Source organism: Puma concolor, chromosome E4, assembly GCF_028749965.1.
Source record: "Puma concolor isolate L17-30 chromosome E4, mPumCon1.1.hap2, whole genome shotgun sequence".
Taxonomy (NCBI): domain Eukaryota; kingdom Metazoa; phylum Chordata; class Mammalia; order Carnivora; family Felidae; genus Puma; species Puma concolor.
This window is the reverse complement of record NC_141683.1, coordinates 38945398-38960854: the sequence shown is the minus strand read 5'-3', so window position 1 is coordinate 38960854 and position 15457 is coordinate 38945398. Positions and strand designations below refer to the sequence as shown.

Sequence of the window (15457 nt, the reverse complement as noted above, 5' to 3'; positions counted from 1 at the left end):
ATCTCAGCATGCACCTCAAAAAAGAACATTTTTTTTAAATTTATTTAATTTTAAGAGAATGACAGAGACAGAGTGTGAGCTGGGGAAGGACAGAGAAAGAGGGAGACACAGAATCTGGAGCAGGCTCCAGGTTCCAAGCTGTCAGCACAGAGCCAGACGCGGGGCTCAAACTCATGAGCCATGAGATCATGACCTGAGCCGAAGTCAGAAGGTTAACCGACTGAGCCACCCAGCCAACCAAATAAACAAACCAGGTTAACTGTCCTATACAATGCCTAACATTCTAGATTTGGCTGATTACTTCCTTGTGGTATCATTTACAGACCACTCATTTCAACCCTTTATACCTTGCCTTACACTGTCTCTGACCTAACTTGTATGTGAGTGTGTGTGTGTGTGTGTGTGTGTGTGTGTGTATCTGTGTGTTTGGTTTCAGTGTTATAAAGAGTTTTTCACATACCAGATCCTCAATAAATACTTGCTAAATAGCATTTATTAAGCACTACTGTCTGCAGAATTGTAGACTAGAGAGAGACATACAGAAAGAAAGAGACGGATTCCTAACCTTCATGTTTCCAGTGCTGTTAATTATACCGGATAGTGGTTCTCCAACTTGAATATGCATCGGAATCAACTGGATTCCAACTGGATTGGGGGGCTCCATTCCCAGAGTTCCCGATTCATTAGGTCTGGGATGGGCCCTGGGAATTTGTGTTTCTAACAAGCTCCCAGGTGATGCTGCTGGGCCAGGGACCAAACTTTGAGAACCGCTAATATCAGATGTGAGCCTCAGAAAGTCTTCCACAGTCCCTGGTGCCCAAGCCTTTTATGCAGTTTTGATTCCCAAGGCTGCCCATTTCTGAGGCTCAGGGTGTGACCTGAGTTGTCTAAAACTTTCAGTGGTGAGGAGGGACTTTGAAGACATGTTTTGTGGTGGAGATGAGAGAGCCTGACTGCAGGGTAGAGGAGTGGCTTCCTCCCATGGAGGAAGGGGTCAGCTAGGTTCTGTGAGTCACAGGAAGTTGGAGAGGAGTGACAGGCAGCGGGGGCCTGCCCCCCGTAGCCTGGATCTTAAAAGCGTCAAGCCAGGGTCTCCGCATATAAAGTGTATGCTTGCAGCTCTGCCCGGTCCGGGGGTTCATAGCAGCCCCAGGACAGGATTGCCACAGGCAGGACGTGGCTGAAGTTTTTGCTATGGCTCTTGCTACAGTGTTGCATCCAGAAATGGAAGGAAATGTACCCTTTGGGAGGAGTGGGAAAAATGGGAAAATGGGAAATTCTTTTAAGAGCATCCTAGACTCAGAGTGACTAAATAAAAAACCTTATTATCTTGCTCAATACACTCAACTAGACTTTTCCCTATCCCAGGCTTATGTCTTTCCCTACAGATAATAGCCAGCTATTTCTTAGTGTTTTCCTTATGATAATTCCTGTCACTTCAGCTTCCTATCCCCTACCTCATTCTTGGGGGGACAGACTCCCTTATCTACCTCTTCAGTGTAGACGTTCACCCTGTTCTAGACTTGGCCTGCATTCCTTCTCACTATATATACCCTCCCAGAGAAACACTAGCTGCTTCTTTTTTTAAAAATTTTTTATGTTTATTTAGTTTTGAGAGAGAGAGAGAGAGAGAGAGAGAGAGAGAGAGAGAGAGAGAGAGAGAGAGAAGCATGAGCAGGGGAGGGTCAGAGAGAGAGGGAGACACAGAATCCGAAGCAGGCACCAGGCTCTGAGCTGCCAGCATAAAGCCCGACGCAGGGCTCGAACTCACGGACCGCGAGATCATGACCTGAGCCAAAGTCGGATGCTTAACTGACTGAGCCACCCAGGCGCCCCACTAGCTACTTCTTTAGCTTCAACTTTCCACCCATATGTGCATGGCTCCCCCCAAAATATCTGCAGCCCAGACCACTCTCTTGAGCTCCAGACCATAACTCCAGCTTCCTGCTAGATGCCTTCATAGGTAGCATACTCAATATATCTAACCTAACTTATTTTCCCCATCTCAACATTTATCCCTTCCTCTGGCCTTGGACCCCATCATCCAAGATGGGGTTACCATCTTCTGAGTTGTGCAAGCTTGAAATTGGGGAGTTCTCTTCAATTCTTCTCTTTTCCTCACCCTCCCTCTATCTAATTGTTCATCAAGCCCCATATTTTCACCGCTGAAATATCTTTATAATTCATATCCTCCTTGCAACCCCCCCTGCCTTTGACTTAGTTTCGATCCTCACTATCACTTCACTGAATCATTGCTAATGAGGCACTACATGTTTACTATGTGCCGGGAACAGTGCTCAAACATTTCAATACCTTCTCTAAGTACAAGCTAATACCATCTCTGTTTCACAGACAAGAAAATCAAAGGCTTAAAGATATTAAGAAACTTGTCCAAGGTCCCCTGCTCGCTGGAACATACCTTGTACCATGTTGGGTACATATTAGAATCAACTGGGGAGGGCGCCTGGGAAGCTCAGTCGGTTGGGTGGCTGACTTCAGCTCAGGTCATGATCTCACATGTCGTGGGTTCGAGTCCCGTGTTGGGCTCTGTGCTGACAGCTCAGAGCCTAGAGCCTGCTTCAGATTCTGTGTCTCACTCTCTCTCAGTAACCCCCCCACCAACTTGTGCTCTTTCTCTCTCAAAAATAGATAAATATTAAAAAAACAAAACAAAACAGAATCAACTGGGGAGATCTTAAAGCCGACCACGTATCCCATCTGTGCCCCAGACCAATTGAATCAAAACACTATCTGTTTCTATAGCTTCAACTTTCTACCCAGATGTTCATGGCTCTCCCCAGAATATCTCCAGCTCAGGCCTGTTTCTTGAGCTCCAGGCTCTTTCCTTGGGTGATACACCTGGGCAGTCAGAGTTGAGAACCACTGTCTTTACTGTCCCTATGCATAACTACATTCTCTGCTCCCCATCCTGCCCCACTCAAACCTTCCTCCAGAATGCTGTCTCCTGTCCTTTTAAGCCACCACCATGATCGCACTACTCCAGCAGCCCCCCGTGATGATACAAGGAAGCAAATACTTCTCAACAGAGCATCCATGCCTCCATGGTCTGAATTCTCTCTCATCTGTCAGCTCCCTTCCCTTACTCTCTACCTGCAGCCACACCACACACTTGAGATTTCTGGTACTTTGCACATGCTATTTACTCAGCCCGAAGTGGCCTTTCCTGCTTTTCTCTTCCCCAGCTTAACTCTCTAGCAAATAGCTTCTCTTTTTCCTTTTTTTTTTTTTTTTTGGAGACACAGTTAAAATGTCACCTCGACAACCTCCTTGGGTAGTATTAATGGCTTACTCCTTGTTCTCTTTGTAATTTGCCTCATGACTCTGAGCTGCAATGATTTCTTTACACCCTGTCTCCTTCAAAAGACTTTGACTCTCAAGAAGATCTGTGTCTTGTTCGTAATTTTGCCCCCATGATCTAGCCCATGTGAGGCACTCAGTAAACGTTGAATGAATGAAAGAATGAATGAATGAACTTCAAGACTTTTGCCAGCTTTTGCTGACTTCTGTTGCTGGACTGTAGGGTCAAGGGCAGAGTCCTTGAGTCAGATGAGTCCAAATCCAGGTTTTGCCCCCTTACCAGCCGTGTGGCCACTCCCCAGACGCTAACTTTATTTACTCTGTCTATGATTTAGTCTCCTCATCTGTGAAATGGGGATATTGATGGTGCCCACTACTTAGAATGGTTATGAGGGTTAAATGAGATTAGTCCATAGCACTCAGTAATGCCCATTATCATTATGTGCTTAGAAAACAGCTTTCTAGTATATTGTGACCAGTTATGAAAAAAATCACATCTATATGTGTGTATGTAAATGTACGTGTGTGTGTGTGTACATATATATAGAGAGAATACATATAGATATCTTCATCTATATCTATATCTAAAGAGAGAGACATGGAAGAATGTTCATGAAGGTGATACTGAGTGGGTTTTTTTCACTTATATTTTTATTTATTGTTAGACTGTCTTACAATAAATATTGATTTCTGTATACACTTAGCCACTTCAACTCCCCAAATACAGCCACACACACACACATACATACAAACACTCTAACCTATAATAGGCGTATACAAACCCCACAAATGTACACATAAAACACACAAACACACATACTCCCTCAGGGGGCAGAAACTCTGAGTCCAGATGTGACCCAGCCTTGGGGACATTGAGAACGTGCCGGTGCAGAGAACATGTGGACCTCGGGCCATCTGTGGCTCTCCGCCAGGAGGGAGGGGCAGGCACGCTGCCAGCTCTGGAGCCAGGAAGTGACATTCCTATTCATCCAAGCCTTCAAGTAAACACCCAACCTGGGTGTCTGGAGACAGACCGCCCCCCCACCCCGGGCCCCTGCCTCCCTGACCATGAAACGTGGGCCCTTGTAGGCACAGGCTGGCTGCACAAGCCTGTTTCTCAGGGTGGAGGAGTGGGGTCAGGAGTAGAGGCCTCCAGCCCACAGCACAGCACACAAAGGACAGTTGGGAAGTTTCTAGAATAGAAAGGAACTAACTAACCGCCGTCAGAAAACTGATTTATTTTTATTCTTGAAAGTTTAGGAAAGGCAAGCGGAATGGGATGGAAGGAGCTCCATTCTACACTTTAATTGGAAGTTCTTTATTTTTCCCCTGGAAGAGAAAACTTGTGATGACTTTTGAACCGGCTTCAATGCTTAGGCCTCAAGCTTGCTGGAGTTTACAAAAGCAAATGTATGATCATAATCAGCCTGCCGCACGTTGGCATGTATTGTGACCGAGAATAAGCGGGTGCCACATGGCCTCCAGAAATCAAACTTGCTTTCCTGTTGAAGGGAGCAAACGATGCCAAGTATTAGGACAGAAATGAAGGGAATTTCTGGACCTGTGAGCCATCCCTGACCTTTGGAGAAGGACCTGGAGAGAGAAGCAGCAAGTAGAACAGAGCCTTGTCCAGAGTTGGAGACTCACATGGGTGGGCCCAGCTGCCAGGCCCCAGGCCTCCTTTAAGTTTAGAGTCAGCATGGGGAGGTCACAGGGTCAAGGAGCTCCTGTGGAAAAGAAGAGGGAATCCCTAATTCCCTCAAGAGACATGATCTCTACCCTCCGAAGTTTACATTGTAATTGGGGAAATGAGATGGGCACTCATGAAATAATTAGAAAAAAGTCTCCTTATATCGCCTTCACCCCTCCATCTTGGGCAGTGGAGACCCTACGTACTAAAGAAGTTTACGGAAATATATAGCTGACCAGGGCCACCAGGTACAGCCACAGAGGTCCTACCATGTACAATCTACATAGCCAGATCTCCTTCAACACTTGCATGACACTAATGATCCGAATCATCACCCAAAAGAGGAAGGGGCATAACATTAATATCCAAAATTTTACTAACTTGCAGCTCTGGTGAATGAGGACCCCAGCGCCTCCTTCCACTGCCCCCAAGTTTCCCATTCTTTTGTTCATTCGCTCTCTCCTCCCTTCCTGCCTTCTTTCCTTCCTTTTTTCCTTTCCTTCTTTCCTTCATTCCCTCCCTCTCTCCCTTTCAGGTTTAGCATTTTAAAGTGCACAGTTTTGGGGGTAGCTGGGTGGCTCAGTCAGTTAAGCAACTGGCTCTTGATCTCGGCTCAAGTCATGATCTCACGGTTCATGGGTTTGAGCTCCTGGAGCTTGGGATTCTCTCTCTCCCTCTTTCTCTGCTCCTTTCCTGAGTGTGCTCTTTCTTTCTCTCTGAAAATAAATAAACTTTAAAAAAAGCGCACAGTTTAGTGGATTTTGGTATATTCACAAAGTTTTGCAAACATCATCACTCATTCCAGAACCTTGTCATCACTGAAAAAGAAACCCTATCCATTAAGCAGTCACTCTTGTTCCCCTCTTGCTCCAGCCCCTGGCAACCACTAATCTACTTTCTGTCTGAATGGATTTGCCTGTTCTGGACATTTCCTGTAAATGGAATCATACGCTATGTAGGCTTTTGCATCCGGCTTCTTTCATTTAGCGTGTTTACAGAGCCCATCCATGTTATTGCATGTATCAATACTTCCTTACTTTTCTCAGGTTTTTCTGGGCACCCAAGATGGTGATTCCCACGTGCTCAGGCACAGGTCTGCTCATGGACGTCTGCTCCCCAGAAGCCACTTGGGAAAAGTGCCTCACAGCTGCTGCCTCTGCCCAGTTTGCAGATGCTGTTCTCCCATCTCGGTTTCGTCATCTAGTATTCTTCAAAGTGGAAAACCCTAAGGTGTCAAATGATATTCAGTTCCTATCAAGTCCTTCCCCCTACATACACCAGAGCTATGTCCTGTGCAGACTTGGGGACATGGCCTCCCTCCCTGCCTGAGCGCTGCCCCTGCTCCCCCAGGCCTTTCAGAAGATCCCACCTTCAGCTTGTAATGACAGGCTTCTCGGGTGCCTGAGGGAGGGCCTGGACTTCCTCTCCTTCCTCTCTCTCATTCACTCTGATACTCCAGACCAAGGTAGGAAGGAGCCCAAGACAAAACAAACACACCCTAAAACAAGGATTGATGTGAGAGTGATTTTTAAGGCTGTGTTTCCACGAAAAACCAGTAGGGGTGTGGGAAAGTAGCGTGGGGAGTACGTGGAAGCCCAGAAGGAACTGATATCAAGTGAAGTCCCACGGAGAGTAACCTGAGCCCAATCTCCCCAGGGACCAACAGTGCACGTCAGCCCTTGGAGTCAGAGGTTTGTACTCTGCACCTGTCAGTCACTGGCTGAGGGCTCCTCCTTTGGTGTGTTCAGTCCAGACCCTTTAGCTTGCAGGGTCCCCTGGCAAAGGACATCCTGACAGGCTGAGGACAGCCCTTTGACATAGAGACGCAGGTGTTGGCCGTGGAGAAGTGAAAGTAGATGGGCTCATCTACATTCACTCTTTTTTTTATGTTTTATTTTATTTTACATTTATTTGAGAGAGAGAGAGAGACAGAGAATCCCAAGCAGGCCCCACTCTCAGTGTGGAGCCCAACATGGGACTCAATCGCACAAACTGTGAGGTCATGACCTGAGCTGAAATCGAGTCAGATGCTCAACAGACTGAGCCACCCAGGTGCCCTAAATGGCTTTTTTTTTAAACGTTTTATTTATTTTTGGGAAAGACAAAGAATGTGAGTGGGGGAGGGGCCACAGAGAGAGGGAGACAGAGGATTCTAAGTAGGCCCCATGCTGACAGCAGTGAGCCTGAATCGGGTGCTCGAACTCACAAACCGTGAGATCACGACCTGAGCAGAAATCAGCAGTTGGATGCTTAATCAACTGAGCCACCCAGGCGCCCCTGGCTTTGGCTTTTTAAAAGGAATCTTGGGCAACTGAGGAGAAGAGTTTCAGAGTGAGGCCGAGAAGGTTCCCCTGAATTCTCATTGAGTTCTGAGTCTCAGTGGGAAGTCACAATGACCCCAGACCTAGTCTGTGCCTGGTTAACTAACCCCGCCACCAGGAACCTGAGCAGACCTTTCAGGCTACAGCACGACTACTCAGTAAAGGTCCACTGGGGGCCCCAGAAGAATTAAGAGGAAAGGAGACAACGCAAAGAGGGGATATAAGAAAGGGAGAGGGGAAAATGGAGGAGAGTAGACAGGAGAAGATGGGGGGCGTAGGTAACACATAAAGAAGTCAGGGGTAAAGGACAGAGAGGAGACAGAGGCAGCCATGCTGGAGGGTGACAAGGCGCCACTGACAGCTTCTCCTATGATGTTTGCAACCTAGGCTTCCGGACACTGGATCTATGATGGCGGCCACATTCGCCACATCCTTGTCAGAGCCCTGCTCTCAACCCTCCAGCTACCTTCCCAAATTATATGAGGGGGAAAAAGTCCAGAAGGGTCTCCATGGCAGTCTGACCTTGACCCCCACAGACCTCCCACAGACTTTGGGCTGAAGGTGGCCAGGAGAACCAGGAAGCAGAAGTCCTGATCCGGCCGGCAAACAGAGGGCCCTCAGTGAGTGTGCCAGCCTGTAAATTGTCCTTTTGTTTCGCGGGCTTTACCGAACACGGTTTTATTTCATGTGACTGTGCTATTTCAGGAGGAGTAAATATTGCCGGCGGTCTGTTTAAAAAGGCCAATGACCTGAAATGTTTTTTGTTTTTTTTTTTTCCTTTTCTTTTCCATTTGAATTATCTCCAAAAGACAGGTCTGCCCAAGCATCGTGCCATTTTAATTCACGGGCTTTTACTTCTAACTTTCCCTTTCTGTCTTGTGTTTTGTTGAGCCGGAAAACAAAGGGAGAAAAGAGAGGGGATAAAGATACAGGCGCTGACCTAGGCCCGAGCAAAGAGGGGTAGATGTCCAGGGTGCAACCTGGAAGAGGGCAGGGAGCCATAGGCTCTCTGCTGCCTTTGCTGCTTCCGGAACTTGTGTTTGACCTATAATTATAGCCTCTTTCCTCTGATTTCCTCTGTGAAAATAGCAACATTCAGACTAAGCACAGAATAGAAAAAAGCCCTACATAAAGGATCAGGGATTTATAAATACAGTTAAAATTACAGGATTGTTACCCCCATAGTTCAGTTGTCTGAGAGTGGGTTGGGAAAGGGGGAGCACAGCTCTTGAAACTTGTCTCATGCCCTAAAATACCCAGGTGTGCCTCTTTAGGGACCCTGTCAAAAATAGATTTGCTACAGGTTTTATGCTTTTTTTTTTCCACTAGGTGTCAATCATTGTAAGAATGGATGTCCCCGGCCAGGCACCTCCCACTCAGGAGTTCTATTTTGACTTCTTAAGGATTCTCACTCATCATCTGATTGTTCAGGTTCTTCTCAACTCATTATCTCTAAGGAGGTGGAACAGGGTATCCTTGTCTCAGCAAATACCTCCTAGTTTTCTGCACTTTTCCCCCTAGACAAACAAACACCATGTTCATGTTGGAATTGTCATGTTCTTATATGACTCAGCACCCTGCCCATAGCTTACCCACACTGGCCCTCCCATTGGGATCTCTTAACTTGGAACAAGTGAGAGATCACCAGGAAAGTTCATCTCTGGTGACAGAGACTGTCAGATGGAAATATGGCCATGGAAAGTGGAGTAGCCTGTTGCCGTGAAAGAGGGTGAAGCAACCGTGAATGAGAAACAGAGGCCACAGGCAAAGACAAAGGCCTGCCTGGTACTGAAGTCTTTGATTCTCATGGTTTCTGAGGCCTAGCTCCATGTATTCCTGATCTTTGCATAGCCTAGATACTCAACCTTTCCTTGAATTCCATGAGCTGATACATTCCCTCTTTCCCCTAAACTAGTTCAAGCGGGTTTTTTTGATTGTGTGCAACCAAAAGCCTTGACTAATAAGATAGTGCCAATGCTGAGAATTCTCTAGGGAAGTTGACGAAGCAATATTATCAGTGCAGCTTCTCAAAACCAGTTTCACAAAGGGCTAAGAACAATGTTTATAGGATGCTGACTTTGAATTACTGTCACTGCTCTACTTTCCAGAAAGATGAGCCTTGGGAAGAAGAGTGAAAATATTCCAGGCAGCATGCATGACCCAGCTACTGAAGAAGAGGAAGGAATCTGGGGACAAGACTTGTGGCCAGGCCTCTGCCTTCATGTGGAATCACACATGAGCTTTCCAGATAGGAGATTTCCAGAAGAGAGCGCCAGAATTACCTTCCTATCACTCACTACAATGTCTTAACTCTCACTGTGGGATCTACAGTACGTTAACCCAATGTCCCATATCTGCCTCTTAGTAGAGCCAAAGAATAGGGACTGATCTTGGTCAGTGTTAATAGCTAACTCTGTACTCAGAGTTGTCACCTGCACACTAAATGACTACAGTCCCCTTTCTGTGTCTAGAGGGTAAATATAATGGTCTGACATGATGGTGTAGAATATGCCCTAGTCTGGGCATCTGAGGACCTGGATTCCAGCTGAGGTTTTGCTGTCAGGCACTTAGAAGACCAGCTAAGCCTATGGGTCCAGTTTATTCATTGGCTAAATAGGGGGTCGGGCTAGATAATCTCTTAACTCCCTTCTTGCTCTCATGAACCATTACTCAAAGGTAAGTTCCTGGCCTAGAATCATTCTCCACAATGCATACTCTTTGCTTTCCACCAAAACCAGGAGGGACAAAAAGGAAAGAGAACAAGAAATTCAGGCATGTTTTCTCATGTTTAAGGTGAGATGAATCTTTTTACAAATTAAGGTTATTTAACATTTGATTTGATTTTTGATATACGTTTATTACACAAGAAATACATGTTTACTATAGAAAATTTAGATATAAATAAGTAAACAGGAAAGAGTTTCATCTGTAATCCTTCCTATCAAAGATAGCGTCAATATTTTGTGTGTATAAATGAAATTTTTTTTCTGCACACAAATACACATTTTTTAAAGTGAAAATGGGATCAGAGTATCCATTTTCCTTTTCAAGTTGACCTCGACATCCTGAAAACATCTTTCTATGTTAATAAATATATAGCAGTGATTTTAATAGCTGTACAGTAATCTGTTGTTTGGGCGTACCTTAATTTATTCAACCAATCCCCTATACTTTGTGCATATATATACATACATACTTTCTGTGTGTGTGTGTGTGTGTCTGTGTGTGTATTTTTTAAGACTTCTGTGTTAGCAGACAGTACAATTCAACATGATAAAGGATGCAGAGCCTCCACACCCTTCCCTGCGGGTTCCTGTGTTAGTCAAGCTCTTTTGCCCTGCAGGGAACCATTTGATTTCTCTGTACCACATGACCTCCTGCCACCCTGGTCACAACTGACTGGACTGGCATTCTCTCCTCCGCAAAGGCAGCCATCTGGAGGCTGGCCAAAAGCCTATGAGGGGCCTGGCAGGAGTCCTGTGCCCTGAGAGGGATTCCTTTCCTGGGTGGTGCTGAACAGAGCAAGCAGATTCTCCCTCAGGGTATCGAATGCGAGACCTATGAGCAACCTCCATGGGGGGAGGAGAGAGGGGCAGGCACGGGGATGAATCTGTGGGGTAAACCTCATGCACTGAAATAACCAGCGGGTTATGTGATTCCTGGGGTTCACCCTCCCTGGCTCCAGGTAGCTTAACAAGGAGGGTGAGGCCGTGGCGTCTGGAGCCCGAGAGCCTGGGTTTGGATCCTGGCTCTGTACTTCTTACCTGTGTAATCTCAGGCTAGTCCCTTAGTCTCCCTGTTCCTGAGTTTCCCCGTGCGGAAAATAAGGACAATAAGGCCTACTACAAAAGGCTGCTGTGAAAACGAAATGAATTAATATACGTAAAAGGCTTTAGAAGAGTGCCGAGTACACAGCAGATGTATTTGTATCCTGCCTCTGCCGGTACTGTCTGCTCTACCTAGAATCTCGGGAATTTTAGGACTCTTACAGGTCACTCTTATCTTCAAGGACATACTGATGACTTCAAATATCCTGCTTTTATTAGTTTACTCTCAAAACAATTTTTTTTTAATGTTTATTTTTTGAGAGAGAGAGAGAGAGGGAGACAGAGCACGAGCAGGGGAGGGACAGAGAGAGAGGGAGACACAGAATTCAAAGCAGGCTCCAGGCTCTGAGCTGTCAGCACAGAGCCCGACGTGGCGCTCAAACTCATGGACTGTGAGATCATGACCTGAGCCAAAGTCGGACGCTTAACTGACTGAGCCACCCAGGCGCCCCTGGTTTGCTCTTCAAGTACTTCTGTTCTTTCCACCAGATTCCTCACTTCCTTAAGGGCTTGGGTTACGCCTTAGTTTCCACTGTGCCCTCCACAGTATCTTGTGCAGAGTAAGCGCCCGATACATGATTGATTCTGCCATTTGGTGAGAGAGTATTTTCCATGCAGCCCCAGCACAGCCAGCTTGGACCAGCGTAGTGGTCAGCTGGGCCGGCAGCCCAGCTCCCCCTCCCCCACGGCAGCCTCCCCCAAGCCAGTCTCCTTGGATGGTAGGGCACCAGCAGCCCCGCTGGCAAGAGGAAGCCTAGCGCTCCATGCAGAGCCGAATTCTTGAGACTGGAAGTCGTAGCCTACTTTAGGTTGCAGACTTAGAAAAACATCCCTGCCAAAGTGAACCCAGAGCCTCCTTGACATGTGCCAGAGCTGACAAACTACAGGGCTACAGGGGCGCCTGCGTGCCTCAGTCAGTTAAGCATCCAACTCTTGGTTTTGGCTCGGGTCATGATCTCATGGTTTTTGGGTTCAAGCCCTGCATCGGGCTCCACACTGTTATCGCAGCGCCTGCTTGGGATTCTCTCTCTCCCCTCTCTTCCCCTTCCCCACTAATTTTCTCTCTCTCTCTCTGAAAATAAATGAATAAACTTTATATATATATATATATATATATATATATATATATATACTATATATATAAACTATATATACTATATACTATATACTATATATATAAACTATATATACTATATACTATATACTATATATACTATAAACTGTATATACTATAAACTATACTGTATACTATATACTATAGTATATACTATAGTATATACTATATACTGGGTCCAGTTTATTCATTGGCTAAATATAATACTATATACTATATATACTATAAACTATATATACTATATAAACTATATATATATATATATATATATATATATATCCCTATAGGGTTACAATCTGTTTTGGGGACTCCTCTCTTCAGGGAAGCAGCAAACCTGCGTGCTTCCTGGGAGGGCCCCCAGGTCACACACTCTAGTTTCCCTCTTGGGGTGTCCCTGAGGCTAGAGCCCTGGACAAAGAATGGAATGAAGGCAGTGAAGGTTGCTGGTCCTTCTCAGGGCTTTGGTCTCCTCTGGACCCATGTGCTCACCTACCTGGACCACCAAACGTGGGCCTTCAACGTCTGATTGCTGAACAGCCCCTGGAGCCCCAGTTTCCTATTAGCTGGAGAGAGGCTCAGCTGAGCAGGACAACTAGAAAGGGAGGCACTCCAGAGGACAGACAGCAAGTTCAGTACCAAAGGTATCAGGGCTTACCGAGCATTATGCTGGGTGTGTTGTGTCGTGTTAATAATAATAGTAACAGCTGACACATACAATTGCCACCTGCCAATGACTATTCCAAGCATCTTCTACTTCTTAGCTCACTTAATCACTACCCCAAGTCATTGGAGTAGATGGTATTATTATCTCCATTTTACAGATGAGGAAACTGAGGCACAGAGAAGTCAAGTAACTTGCTTGAGTTCCCACAGCTACTCGGCGGCACACCCGGATGTGTACCTAATCCCTACACAAAAGCTTTTCGATTAATGTTTAAGTATGATCATGTATGCATGCACACATTTCATTCTCATGGGAACTCTGTAATGGCTAATAGGTTAATATGGGCCCATTTCATGGAGGGGAAAATCGAAGCCCAGAGAGATGAAACATGTTCGGGTCACATAAGTAACCTGTGGTGGATTTCACACCAGGCTCGTCTGGCTCTGTGACACCTCAACACAGAGAAGACCACGTAAAAGGACAGGAGAATGCTTAGTGGCCTTGGGAAAGGAGGCCATCGAAGACCACAAAGAATTAGGGATGTGCAGATCAGGTCTGCTGGAAATAGCAGCAGGCACAGCAAGGAGCCAGACCTGACTACCTGGTTCTTTGCTGGTTTCAAGCCATACCAACTAGCTAGATGAGTGAGCTGATTAGAAAGGTGAACCCAGCAGAGCCGAAAACCAGCTCTAAATGCAGCCAAATCTCCAAATGGAAAAATCTCAAAGCTTTTCTCGCATTCTATACTCACTTTCTAAGCCATCTAATTTTTTTTTCTTTTTTCCTCTCCCTGCTGAGTTTGTTCGCCCCCCCCCCCCCCCCCAAACTATCTCTGGCTCAAGAAAGTTGAGATTCTAGAACTCCAGAACTGGAGAGAAACTTAGCAATGATCTAAAGCACCTTGTCAAGGCTGCTTAGAGCAAACTACTGCTTCTCATTGTGTGTTTAAACTGTTTCTCCCTGAGGAAGATTTGCCCGTTGTTAATGAGACTGAGAAACTGGCTGGTGGCAGAAGTATTTCAGGCTCTTGCCTGGAATCATACAAAGGAGGCTGATGAGTGGCTCAGTCTGTTAAGCGGCTCGGGTCATGATCTCACACTCCGTGAGTTCGAGCCCCGCGTCAGGCTCTGTGCTGACAACTCGGAGCCTGGAGCCTGCTTTGGATTCTGTGTCTCCCTCTCTCTCTGCCCCTCCCCTGCTCATGCTCTCTCTCTGTGTCTCAAAAATAAATAAACACATTTAAAAAAAGAAGAGTACAGTTAAACAAAATAAATAAAATTAAACAAAGAAATTCACAAATGCGTAATGATAATACCATGAGACTGTGTTAACAGATACTTGTAAGCGGTTTTAGGCAAGCACTCAAACCAGAAACTATCAGTGCCTGCAGGCATCCAGAGACCTCACCAAGGAAGAGACCCAGGAGAAGAACTGAGGTCTAGAGAAATTGCAGGCCTGAAGGCAGCAGGGTTTCTCAGCTGAAGTTAGGTAGCCCTGGTTTGGCAATCCACCTTTGCCCTTTCTGGCTGCGGGACCACAACCAGTGACACACCTTGGCATTCTCAGAGCTTCTTTTCATTATGCAACTGTCTGAATGGGTGGTTCCCTGCACTGAAGAGGAAATGAATGGTGACTAGAACATTGAATCCATAAAGTGACTGACTATAAAATTGAGTTACACTTTACAGATACTTTTTTTTAAATGTTTATTTATTATTGAGAGACAGAGAGACACAGAGCATGAGCAGGGAGGGGCAGAGAGTGGGGAGACACAGGATCTGAGGCAGGCTCCAGGCTCCGAGCTGTCAGCACAGAGCCCAACACGGGGCTCGAACTCACAAACTGTGAGATCATGATCTGAGCCGAAGTCAGACGCTTCACCCATTGAGCCACCCAGGCACCCCATTTTACAGATACTTTTTAAATATTTTTTTTAAGTTTATTTAGTTATTTTGAGAGAGAGAGAGAGAGAGAGAGAGAGAGAGAGAGAGAGAGAGAGAATGAGCAGGGGAGGGGCAGAGAATCCAGGGGCAGCAGGCTCTGCACTGCCAGCAGGCTCTGCACTGCCAGCATGGAGCTCAACGTGAAGCATGAACCCACAAACCATGAGATCATGACCCAAGCAGAAACCAAGACTTGGACGTTTACCAAATGAGCCACCCGGGCTCCCCTATACTTTGCTGATTCTTATCATCGTCACCACCATTATCTGCACCAAGCAGTCACTGATTACCCAGCCAGCTCCTTTTAGAGAGGGAGGAGGTTTTTCTAACACGGTGGAGGCTTATATTGAGCTCAGCATCTCTGGTACTATCCACAGTGGGGCTAAGTTCCCAGCTACAGCTTTGCTGAGGCCCTGGGCTCCCAGTGGGGAGACTGGACTATGGCACCAATGGGCACATCAGGACAGTGGTGATTTTTTAAAAAATTTTTTATGTTTATTTATTTTTGAGAGAGACAGACAGAGCATGAGTGGGGGAGGGGCTGAGAGAGAGGGAGACACAGAATCTGAAGCAGGCTCCA

General features: G+C 46.1%; 1 long non-coding RNA gene across 1 annotated transcript in view; it reads right to left on the bottom strand.

Annotated features, from left to right (window-relative positions):
• Positions 1-4541: 4541 nt before the first annotated feature.
• LOC147572604 (uncharacterized) overlaps positions 4542-15457 on the bottom strand; it is a 59835-nt gene continuing 48919 nt past the window's right edge. The window contains exon 3 of the long non-coding RNA XR_015246293.1: positions 4542-4820. This is a non-coding gene — a long non-coding RNA (uncharacterized LOC147572604). The remainder of the gene's footprint in view (positions 4821-15457) is intronic.